Source organism: Rhinichthys klamathensis, unplaced genomic scaffold, assembly GCF_029890125.1.
Source record: "Rhinichthys klamathensis goyatoka isolate OS25496 unplaced genomic scaffold, OSU_Roscu_1.1 h1tg000469l_1, whole genome shotgun sequence".
NCBI lineage: Eukaryota > Metazoa > Chordata > Actinopteri > Cypriniformes > Leuciscidae > Rhinichthys > Rhinichthys klamathensis.
In genome coordinates, this window is record NW_026606958.1 from 131,622 (window position 1) to 144,566 (window position 12,945).

A 12,945-nucleotide genomic window follows, 5' to 3' on the forward strand; every position below is an offset into this window, starting at 1 on the left:
ACAGTATTTAATCACTTAAATCCATTAACTATCTTAAAAGCAGCAACCTAGCTACTTGGATTATACTCAGTGAATTTAGATCACAACCGTACATTCAGTGTACATTTCCGTCGGCCCCTCCCCCGTTTCATGGTGGGGACTAAGATCAGACAAAGAAGTTACTGGTCCTAAATTAACCTAATCAAAATGTCATCTCTATCTGTATTATTATTTTAAATACTTCTTTAAAGTCATTCAGTTTTATTTTTAAAACATCTCTGTGTCTATGATCCTTCAACTGAAACACTGTGCTTTACACATTATCACAGATACCAGTTTTTAGCTGACTCATTGAATGAGAGAGACTCTGAGACTCTATTGGATGGTACACTGCTCTCTCATATACTTCTAACATCAAACATTTATCTATCATCTTTTAACTCTATCCCAGCTTAAGGCATCTTTGCCAGATATTACATACGGTTTCAAATAAACATATTATTTATATTTGTCTTTTGCCCACACATCAGGAAATTTAGGCATTACAAATTTCCACTCAGATTGAGTCTGTTGCACTGGCAGTTTCAGCCACAGCACACATCAGATTCAGATAAGCAAACTGTTTCATTACAGCCAATAACAAACTTATCTTTTGAAAACTAAACATCAGCTTCTAGTTCTTTCATGGTCAACTTTTCAAGCTGTTTGTTTAATCAGCATTTAGCAACTGTTAATTCAGTACGGCTTCTGCTTATTTGTTTTACATAAAAATAATTATTCTAGTTCTCAATAACGTTTCACATTTCTCAATCTCAATTTTAATTGTCAAGTTCTCAACCATAGTTTAATATTTGACTTCAGTTTTCTCTTGGAGTTTATCAATCTCCAATTAGGATTCACACTAAGTTTGACGAGGCAAGCACTCTCTGCTTGTGATACTTTTGCAGTTATTGTAAATCATCTGTGAGATTAGTCTCTCTATATCATCTAAAACCTTTTTAAAATGTTTAATTACAACACAATCATCCTTTAAGTTACTTTGATATATTTTGCAACTCACATTTGTTGGAGTCATTAATTTTACATCAACTTATAAAAATTACTATTATAGATCTTTTCTTCAAAAGGATTCACTTTAAGACTTCAATCTTTTGACCTTGTTTTATCTCTTGTTCTTTCTCAGACGACAACTTTAATATCGTCATTTAAACACTGATCTACTTTCAAACTCACATTATTACCAGAAATGTGTTGTCATTTTATCACATTTTTAAACACCTTCTCGGTGGGAATTTAGAGTTACGTATTAAATGGTCCTGATGACCACCATTAAAACACTCTCTGTCATCTGGTGGGTTCATGTGTCAGCCTCAACGGCTCCAACTTACTGCACGCCCTTGAAGCAGTGTGTCCCATTCAGGAATGCAAACAGAGCTACTGATTAAGCAGTTCTCTGTATTCTTTTACAGTCCACCAGTGGCGGATTTAATCATAATAGCCCAATCATAATCTTCATCATTATTATTGGCAGAACATTAATTTTCATAAGCTGCAAAATATTCTAAGTTGTTTTCACAAAGTGCCTGTTTAACTTTAGTCGCTTGTCCAGGGAAATTATCCCAGACCCAGAATTTCTTTCACTTGCTTCTTGTAATCACCGTAAGCAATACGAGGCTAAACATTTTAATTTTTCAGTTTCTTTGTTTGTTTGTAGCCAGTCAAGTTGTTTAAATTTCCGATCAGAATCAAAATCCTGACTACCATTTACTTTCTTCATTTCATTACTCAACTTCATTTCTGCAAATTTATTTAAAGTGAGGGCTTTAGAGCACAGCTGCTTACAGCGTTTGCTTCTCCTGTCTCACTATTTGTTTCAGGACTCTTCAGGTTACTGATTAAGTTATTACATTTTTCTGCCATATCTTAATCATGGTTCATACTCACCTGAAGTTATTGCAGAAATGGAGGCGGCGATCTTTGAACAACACAGCTTGGCTTCTGCGTGATGAAACTGCAAAGTATACTCCAAAATCACAGTTACATATACTGGTCCATGCCAATTTGGGTCACAACTTTTTTAATTTTTCTCTCGGAATTGTTCCTGATGCATCCCTGGCAAACAACCCTATTATTGTTAGTATCCCTAACTGCCTGATTCACTTCACTAAGTTCGGGGATCCCCTATCTGAGATGGAAGAGATTGAGCAGGTTTACGGTGCCACTGGACCTCTAGCCCAGGGACGTGCTCTGCTGGGGTGGTGCTACACCAGTAATGCCCAGCGGGGCCCCCACAGAGCACGCTTCGCTTGCGCTGTCTGCTGCCGTTACCCTTAACGACGCTCTCAGCGACTTCTTATACTGTCAGCAGTATAATTAACTTACTCCTTCACTCGCCTCATCGGAGTGAAGCTTCACTCGCCTCATCGGAGTGAAGCTCTCCCGCTCTCCTTCAAAATCTCTTCCAGTCAGACAGCCCTAACAATTAACAAAAGCTTACTACCTTGTTTGTTGATTTGCCAGGGGTGTCACCGAGAATAATTGCCCGCATCCTCCACCATAACTGTAAGGGGTATACAGTCAAAGACCCAGAACCAGATATGAAGAATGAAGACCCGGAGTCAGAATTATAAAAAATTAAAGAAAAGTTTTACTGAAGATAGTTTGCATTTTCCATCAGCAGAAGTCAGCTTCAAGACTCACACAGGAGTTCGTAGGCCGCCCCACTTACAGTTACAAAAATCATAGCAGTTATACCATTTCCAAGGTCTAAGCTACGTCATTGCTTACAGGTTGAATGATTCTCATTGGCTAAGAAACATGAAAGCCTAAACAATTTAACACATGTGAGGAGATAGGGGTGCCTATCGCCATTAGTAAAGATAGTTGTCGTCCACTCATTGGATTTAGGTCTGTGGTGGCCTCGCAGGTTAGAGAAGGGCGCCGGGGTGTCTGGTCCGAACGTCCAGAACCTACATAGAATGTCATACGCACACACACACAAATAACAGACACTAGCAAATAACAGCTCCCATCAAGGCTGAAGAGAGTCTGAGCTCCTTATTATCAGTTAAGTATACCAAAACATAATGCTAAAACATTCACTCGTTTGGGAGAAAAACAGATAACTGACATTTACTCCCAAGGAAGGAAATATACTGGAAAGAATACATTTTAATACAACAATTCAAGTTTGATAGTAACGCTCAATATAGCTTGACCATATGTCCAACGAAGAATCATATGTGCCCACGCTGCCTTTAGGACCCTCTAACCTTTCTACTGATCCCAGAGAAAGAGACAAACGGCCTTGTGGGTTCCGTGGCCTTCGTGTCCTGCGTGTACTAAGTGCAATCTCAAAGTAAGATTGGAATGCACCTAAAAGAAACTGGTTACTTGCATCCATGCATTTAAGAAAATATAATTTCACAAGCACAAGAATATAAAAATTATTATGTGATAATGAATATATTTGATTATTGATTTTTATAAAGGAAGTATATAACCATTCAAAATGATATATGATTATATATGTATTTGAAGAGGCAAGGGATTTTGACCAACCCTTCAATAAAATGGGGAAAGAGGCGGGACGTGGGTGGAGCTGAGGTGCTAATGCTATATGCTACTGGCCTCGCCCTAAAGTGACAGCTGATTGAAGAAGTAAAGCCAATAGTTAAAGTTCATGTTTTTGCCATTCGAAATATTATAATAGTTAAAAGACGTAACTAAAAGTGAGACTGTGTATTGTGATGTATTATTATTCTGCTATAAAAATGTATTATCATGCAGTAACTTACAATATTGCTCTGAGCTTGTGCGTGTGACAGTGATTCATGCACATACATATCAGTCAGCATGGCATCGCACGTCAAGTTCGTAAAGAGCTTTATTCAGTCCATTTTAAAATATGATTTTGGCCACCTCTCAATTTCTCAAATGGGTTAAACTAAAGATATTACCTCAAAAGTTCAAGTAAATGCACTATAAATCCGCGCTCATTCAAGGGTGTGCATCTACTGCATGGACGGAGAGAAAGCACTGACACCTACAGGATTTCATCTGGCGGTACTTTTTATTTAACACTAAAAAGTTAAATAAGCATATCTGTTCCGTGAGAGCAACAGTACCGGATAATGAGTGTGGTACGGTGGCCGAGAGAGCTCAACGCGCTGCAACTGAGGAAAACACATGCAAATAGAATAAAACACATGCTAATAGAAAACAACGCGTGCAAATAGAAAAAAACGCGTGCAAATAAAAAAAAAAAAACACCTGCAAATTAAGAAAACATCTTCATCAGTTTCATAACACACGTGTGCTCCAAATACTCACAACACCACCAAATACATAAACGCGCTGCAAATAACACAGAGCACAACGGAAATGTTTCCAGGGGAACCAAATAAGTGACGAACCCGGCTGGGACATGCCGACATAGTAGATATCCATAAATCTATGCGTGCTGGTGCTTACAGCTTAAAATTATACTTTATTTATTTGTTTATTTATTTGTTTGTGCAAAACATACAGCTTATTTTTCCACCTGAGATTGCCACCACTAACCTACGACCAGATATTGTTTTGTGGTCTGGATCAGCACGCATTGTTCAACTGATAGAGTTAACAGTGCCATGGGAGGATGCGGTAGATGAGGCATATGAGAGGAAGAAACTGCGGTATGCTCATCTGGCCACTGAAGCAGAACAGCGAGGATGGAGAGTCCAGGTTTATCCAGTGGAAGTGGGTTGTCGAGGTTTTGTGGCACACTCTACAACCCGGTTCCTCAGAGACGTCGGATTCAGTGGCCAAGAGTTGCGTCGCACAGTAAAGAACTTATCTGAAGCAGCAGAAAGGAGCAGCAACTGGCTGTGGTTGAGACGGAAAGATTCTAGCTGGCTGTGTACAGGCCGCCACGCTACGGTTTCGTAGAGTTCTTTAAAACTTGAAGAGTCTGTTGGTTTGTTTGTATACGTTCCTGTGTATTTTGCGTGAATGACGGGTGGTTGGGTAGATATTGTGTTTTGCGGTAGGTGGTATGCCATACGGAACCGTTGTCCACTGAAACTGCATATTAACGCACCAGTGGGGCTCGACAGCCTTAGTCAATGGGTTGGCGCGTATGGTTGGGTCGCGGAGAGATTGTGATATTGTGGTTAGGTCTCAGCACCAGGAGGGATGTAGAGGTCAGTAAGCTGGGCTGAGTTGAGTGGGGGACGGAGGGGGGTGACTCTGGGACGCCAGAGTCACTGTCGAGCCCTCTTGAGGTGTCGTGGGCTAGTCGACGAAACACTGAGGACGGAAGGTGCCCACTTGAAGACCCTAGAGATGTCCCCTACTCGGTTCAATCCAGACGGTTGTCGTGCTGGTCCTGTAGTTGCAGCCGTCGCGTGCGCTAACGCGCCAAGTACACTGCTGCCGTTAACGCCGGACAGAAGGGGAGTCACACTACCTTATGGAAAGAAGCGTAAATGGATGGAGAAGCATAGTTTACTGTAAAGCTACGTCTTAGTTTTGCTTATCTTGGCGAAAGCCGAGTACAAATCAGCATGAAGTTTTAACATCTACTCTCGTGTAATGGAAATCAATCAGAGATTACATTTTTTATGACATACAACTTGTATACAATGTACAAAATGTATTAACAATATGTTCAATGTCATCAGAATACAAATGAGAAAAGAACAATGAGCTGGAAACTAAAATAAATCAATAAAAAAGATAAAGAAGAAAAACATGAATGAAATATATTTATCTATACATCAGTTACACTGTACAAATTGTTTCATGTTATTACATTTTCATAAAGAAAAGTTTCGTAAGAAATGCTAGGTAATGTAGGGTCCAAAATTTTAAAGTTGAGACACAGATATATAACGCATATTTTAAAAGCTTTTTTTGTCAACTAAAAATAAAAATGTATTTGCATCCGTTATGTTAACAGCATCATATTTCTGTCGTAAGACCAGCTGATGGACACCGTGCTGCGTTGTCATGGGAACATCCCACGTTGTCTTTCGTTGCTCCCTTCATCAAGTGCGTTCCACACGGCTGCCTAACAGCCCACTAGAGCCTTGCTCACTCCAAAAGGGCTCTGCAATCTGCCCTTCGAAGGGAGTATGGCATAGGGAAGCTCACGAGCAATAAGCACGTCTCAGCCGGGTTCGTCACTTATTTGGTTCCCCTGGAAACATTTCCGTTGTGGTCTGTGTTATTTGCAGCGCGTTTTCTGTATTTGGTTGTGTTGTGAACTTTTGCAGCGCGTTTCCTTATTTGGAGCACACGTGTGTTGTGAAACTGATGAAGATGTTTTTTTTTAATTTGCTGGTGTTTTTTTCTATTTGCACGCGTATTTTTCTATTTGCATGTGTTTTTTTTTATTTGCATGCGTTTTTTTCTATTTGCACACGTTTTTCTCTATTTGCATGTGTTTGCTTCAGTTGCAGCGCGTTGAGCTGTCTCGGCCACCGTAGTGTGGTCTCTATATCTATTGACGTTTTTAGCAACGAAATTGTCAGACATCCATTAACGTTAGTGCATGCGAGGAAAACAACTGGAAATACAGCGCTGGTTGTTCTCTCCATACTCGACAACGACGGAATACCAACGGCGTGGGCGAAGGTATAATACGTGTATTAAATTGTATGAAATAATCCCGAAAAAAGCACAAACACGGCAGAGATGGTAAGTAAGTTACAGCAGCTGCTGCAGCTGGAATTAGCTGAGGGTGACGTTAACAGACAGCAGACAAACGGCTAGCAGTGACAGCAGCGGCAATCCACCTGTCACTCAAGTGGCCACGCCCTTAATTATGCAGGCTTAATATAATTTAAACGGATGAGTTGTAAAAAAATTCACCCCCCTCACAGTTATCATGAAGGGCAAAATAAGCTATAGACCAAAACCACTTTTTGCTCCAGGCTGTAAACATGTTTTTTTCTGCTGTAAAGTTGGGCATTTTAACATGGGGGAGATACAGATTTGACTCTCTTCTGCAGCCTGCCTCAAGCGGCCAGTCGATGAATTGCAGTTTAATTCACTTCCGTGTTGGTTTAAAGAGAGAGACAGGGAGGTTGCCGCTTGGTTGCAGATCAGCTCAATCCGACCAATTGTAGTTAAAAAGTGTATATGAAGAGTTCAGATGCAAAAGCCTCTAAGTGCCATTTGAAATTCCCATCCAGAATGATATTTTTTATCCAGCTTTGTCATTTAAGTGAAATTACTGAACTCAAATATACAAGCTTGATAAAATCATTCTAGAAGAAAATTTAAAATGGCACTTAGAGGCTTTTGCATCTGAACTCTTCATATATATAATATTTATATATATTTTTTTTTTAAATGACTATCGTTTCGCTAGATAAGACCCTCTTCCTCAGCTGCGATCGTGCACAGCCCGTTGAAGCACTTCAAAGACCTTTGAAACTACATTGATTTGGACTTCAAAACGTTGGTTGCCATTGAAGTCCATTATTCGAAGAAAAATTCAGAAATGTTTTCCTCAAAAAAATTATTTTCTCTTCCACTGAGGAAAGAAAGACATGGATATCTTGGATGGCATTAGGGTGAGTAAATTATTAGGAAATTTTCATTTTGAGGTGAACTAATCATTTAACCTTTATTGTCATTGCATGTATACAACAAAATTTGATATCTCTCATAGAAAACAAACTGTATTCATCCATATTAACCACATACCTACACACATAAAAACCATAAGTTAAACAATAAAAATAGCTTAAAGTGTCTTGTGCATGATATTGCAACAATATGGCTTACAAGTCAGCAGCTGTGGGGGGATAGAGGCAGCCAGGGAAGAGGGAATTCAGTTCAAAAATGGCTGTTGGGTTAAAGCTTTTTCGGAATCTGGAAGTGCAAGTCTTTAGTTTCTGTAGCGTCTTCCAGATGGTAGTAGTACAAACAGATCATGAAAGGGATGAGTACTGTCCTTAATAGAAGCTCTGCTGCAACAGCGAAGCCTTTAAATGTCCTCAAGGGAAGTCCGATGATCTTTTTGAGGTTTTTATGAACCTCTGCAGTGCAGCTCTTTCAGCCTTTGAACAGTTTCCATTCCAGACTGTAATGCAATATGTTAATTTGCTTTCTACCGTGCAATGGTAGTTCAAAATATTGGCTCTCCACGGAGCATGCTCTGGTGATTCAGCAGCTAGCGGCTTCTTTCAGAGTAGGGGTATCACTCCCCCTCAGAGCATTTCAGAGGATGCTGGGCCTAATGGAGGCTGCATCATCTGTTATTCCGCTGGGCCTGCGAACACATGTGGCCCCTGTAGTATTGGCTGAAACCCAGCTGAAACCTCAGTTCAAGCCACAGCGCGAAACTGAGCATGTTTTTCTCGAGGTGCTGTGCCACCTCGATCTGAGTCCACCTTGATGATTTATGTAGGACACTACTGCCATGTTGTCCGAGCAGACTAAGACATGGTGCCCTTTCAGTTCTGGTAGGAAGTTTTTGAGGGCCAGAAAAACCACCAGCATTTCTTGGCAGTTCATATGCTGCTGTTTCTCCATGCTCGACCAGGAGCCGGATGTCGCCCTGCCTTCGAACAGAGTTCCCCAACATGTGTTGGAGGCATCTGTCAAGACCACCTTCCTTCTGGAGACCAACCCCAATTCTGCGTCGGTCTGGTACAGACGGGGGTCCTTCCAAGGGGTCAGGGCCATGACATAGCCGTGGTCCACCTTGATACGAAGGTGGGCTGGAACCTGGGCGCTGGGTTTCAACCAATACTACAGGGGCCACATGTGTTCGCAGGCCCAGCGGAATAACAGATGATGCACCCTCCATTAGGCCCAGCATCCTCTGAAATGCTCTGAGGGGGAGTGATACCCCTACTCTGAAAGAAGCCGCTAGCTGCTGAATCACCAGAGCATGCTCCGTGGAGAGCCAGGCCCATCTTTGGGCCAAAATCGAGAACTGCTCCCAGGAAGCAGCTGGCCAACTCTGGCTGGAAGACTGGAAGGTTGATCCTGAGTCCCAGACATTCCAAATGGCTGAAGAGCAAAGATCTGTGAATGTTCAACTCAGCCTCTGAGTGGGCCAATATGAGCCAGTCATTGAGGTAATTCAGCATGCTTACTCCCTTCTGTCTCAGAGGGGAGAGGGCCGCATCCATGCACTTCGTAAAGGTGCGCGGAGCCATATACAGTCCATATTGTTAAGAGGAAAAGTGCTCTATTTTTTTTTTTTTGAAGTGGTTTGTTTTTTATTTTGTCCACTATGACAGCGGTCAGTTGCATGGGTGCATGAACATTCAAATGAACGGGCCCAGTGCTTGCAATGAACACATCGCCTCCAACACCTGGAACAGGGAGTTGGGGGTGCAGACTCGACTTTTTGGAGGGTGGTCCGGCTGTAGGCTTCTGAGGCTCAGGAAAAGGGTAGTGCTTGGTGGAGCGGGAGCGCTGTTGAGGCTCAGGCTCTGACTTGCCTTAAACGGTCAAAGGTGCTGGCTTCGTGGGCTGCTGAGTCGGCACACTTCTCTGGCAACTTGAAGCAGCTGCAGAGCTGGAGCGCTTGGGCAGGAAGTGGCGCATTGCCTGTGACTACTTCTGTTCTGCGGTAATGCGCTCGGCGAATCCATCCACCGTGGGGCCAAAGAAACCAGTGGGGGAGACTGGGGAGTCAAGGAAAGCAGTTTTGTCTGTGTCTTTTATCTTTAAATTCAACCATAAGTGGCACTCCAACACCACTAAGCTGGCAATTGCCCTGCCGATCTTCTGGGCGGTTGCCTTTGTAACGCACACAGCCAAGTCCGTTGTGCTGCTCAGCTCTCTGAAAGCAGCGGGGTCAGGGCCAGACTCGTTTATGGAGCGGAGGAGTTTGGCCTGAAAAACCTGGAGGACTGCCATGGAGTGGAGGGCAGAGCCTGCCTGACCTGCAAGGGCTGAAGTGGTCCTACAGGTCTTGGATGAGTGGGCGACTTTAACTTTCCATCCCAGGGCTGTGGGCGGGCAGAGGTGCATGGTTTTTATTGACCACTCAACATGGTTCTTCTATTTTCTAACCTTCTGTCTATCCCACAGTTGGCTCTGACAGGCGCTCCCTCCTGCTCGCAAATATATGTGTTCACCGACGCTCCACCAAAGGATACATACCTGGAGAATATCATCAACGCCCTCATCCGCAGCACCAAGTCTACGGTAAACTGTCCATCGTTGTTTCACTTTCAGTCTTTGCCATCAACATTTTCACCAGTCCTCCATTAGTTTCCCACTTTTTCATCTCTCGCCCTCTTTTTTCAGGTGTCTTTCTTCATGACAACATATAGCAGGAGGAGAAGGGCATTGAAGGCAGGGCCAGATTTTCAGGTGTATTATGACATGGCCATGGCCTCTGGAGGTCAAGCCATTGAGGTCCCCAAGTCCAGCCTCTCTCAAGCCACTGATATCATTGTTGATACCTCTACTTCAACCCTGGTATGATCAGCGTCTTAGTCATTTTGAAATTGTAAATATCACAAACAAAACAGTTATAACAGCTTACTGGTATAAATGATTAAAGCCAAAGTTTTTTCCTTGCAAATGTTTGCACACTTTTTCTTCTGTCAGGTGACAATTCTTCAGCGCTCCAGGGATCCAGGACGTGTGGAGAGTTTCTCCTTTCTACTAGATGAGTCTGTGTCCAACACTACAATCTACATCACAGGAAGTAGCCTCACATTCAACCTACGCAGCCCAACAGGTAAATTCAGAAGTTCTTTTAGTAGAATGTGAACCACATATTACTGAAAACTAAATTAAAGCATTTTTGTTAACTAAAATAACATTTTAGACAAATTGTAACAAACAACAAATTGTAACCAAACAATTTTCATAATACGAAAATGAACTAAAATTGATAAAAAAAAATGGCCATAATTCTAAAGTGAAGATCATGGTAACCCACTAGTAATGACTGAAGTCATTTTAAGCTTTTGAAGGTTTTGTAAAGTTTTGGATAGTATTGACTCAAATGTTACTACATCCTTCTAAAGGAATTACTATTTATTTGGATCAGTATTCTAAAGTGAAGATCATGGTAACCCACTAGTAATGACTCAAGTGTTACCAAAACCATCAGCATTCCTTCCATTTGGTAATACTTGAGTCATTACTAGTGGGTTATCATTACCTTTACTTTAGAATTAATTATACATTATTAATTTTAAATAATATTCATATTAACAATGAATATAATCACTAAACATTTATTTTAGAATTCCCAGGCCCCATTAGCTGTCATTTTGAATTTCAGCTATCCCGACAAATTTGTATTATCTTAATTCCATCTTAGTCCAGGATAAATCGTAGTGTCGTGCACATTTTACCAGAATGCAAGCAACTAAATATAAAATCTTTAACAGAAGATGAAATGAAAATCTGGTTTAGTCTCATGAAAGTGTGGTGGCTGCAACAGTACGTTTCACCGACTATAGATAATCTCTCCTAATGTTAATGATAGTATAGCTAGTAAAACTGTTGACCTGCCATTTATAAACAATTAGACTTCAAATCGAAAATTGGAAATGCATCCAGTTGGAAAAACTCAGAAAATTCAATTAAAACTAACAATGTTAGAGTGAAATGTAAGTTATAAAAAAAAATAAAAACAGTAAATAAAAGTGTACAACTAGTATGTGTTTCAAATTGATTATATTATATTGTGCTGTACTCATTTGATTGATTGTTGATTGTTATTATGCACTGCTTCAATATAAGATATAAAAGTAAGTTCCTTCACTATTATCTAATGGGATGTACTTGCTTCCAGGCGTGTCTCAATCTAACACTGTTGCTAACGGACCTCTGGGAACAATTCAGAAAGTAGGAAACCAGCAACGGATCCAATTAAATGAAACTGAGATGGGCCTGTGGCACATTGACATGACGACAACTCGGGCCTACACCATAAAAGTGATTGGTGAGCCATCATGTACATATTTAATAAACCAATACAATGCAAAAGACTAAGGGCTCTATCATACACTCGGCGCAATGCGGTGCCAGGCAAGTGTTTTTTGCTAGTTTCAGCCCGACGCAGTTATCATTTTCACGTCCTGTGCCACGTTGTGTAAATAGCAAATTCATTTGCGCCCATTTGTGCACCCATGGGCATGCTAGTCTGAAAACGAGGTGTGTTCAGGTGTATTGTTGGCGCGTTGCTATTTTGAGGCAACTGAAATAGACTGCGCTATTGTCAAACTGAAACCTGTTCTAAAGTCAATGGCGCAATATCTTTTGTTATTTAAAGAGCGCGTTAATAATGTGCGCCTATAGGCGGGTGCACAACACGCGTAGACTCTGCTTATTACACACACAGGGACCAGCGCCCAAACATGCCAAATATTTAAAATGAAAGGATTACAATGTAAAAGATTATTATTGTGTACATAGGATATGGTGGAATCCGGCTTGTCCCGTAGATGGTCTGCTTGCGCACTTTAACCTTGCGCACGAGCAGATCCGTTTCCTCTCTGGAGAAGCGTTCAGTCTTTCCGCTTGCAAATTCCGCCATGTAAATAGCGAATCCGCCATGCCGCGAGTGCAACTGGCTTTTAAAGGAAATGGGAAATGACACTGATTGGTTTACTGCACGTTACGCCCAAAACATTACTCATTAAGAGAATGAAGGGACAACTCTTTTAGACCATGCATCGGGCAAACCAACCATTTTTCCCATCGTTAAAGAAGCAAAAGTGAATTCGGACACACCTTAAGTGGACTTATGCCGTGCGCTTTAGACCATGCGCTTGGATCGTTAAAATAGGGCCCTAAGTCTTTGCCTTTGTAATGTAGACAGTAAAGAAATTTATTTAAATTTAAAAGAACATTAATTTTTCAGGTCAGAGTGCGATTACATTCATCTACGACTTTGTGGAAGAATTCAAAGGACCTCATCCTGGATATGCGGTCATTGATGGGCGGCCGTCAGCAGGTTTAAACCGCTGTTGTGTTTAAATAAGAATCGAT

The 12,945-nt window shown here is 41.4% G+C and overlaps 1 pseudogene; it reads left to right on the forward strand.

The window, feature by feature from the left end:
- Positions 1-12,945, forward strand: part of LOC130072002 (von Willebrand factor A domain-containing protein 7-like) — a 33,954-nt pseudogene that overhangs the window by 16,837 nt on the left and 4,172 nt on the right.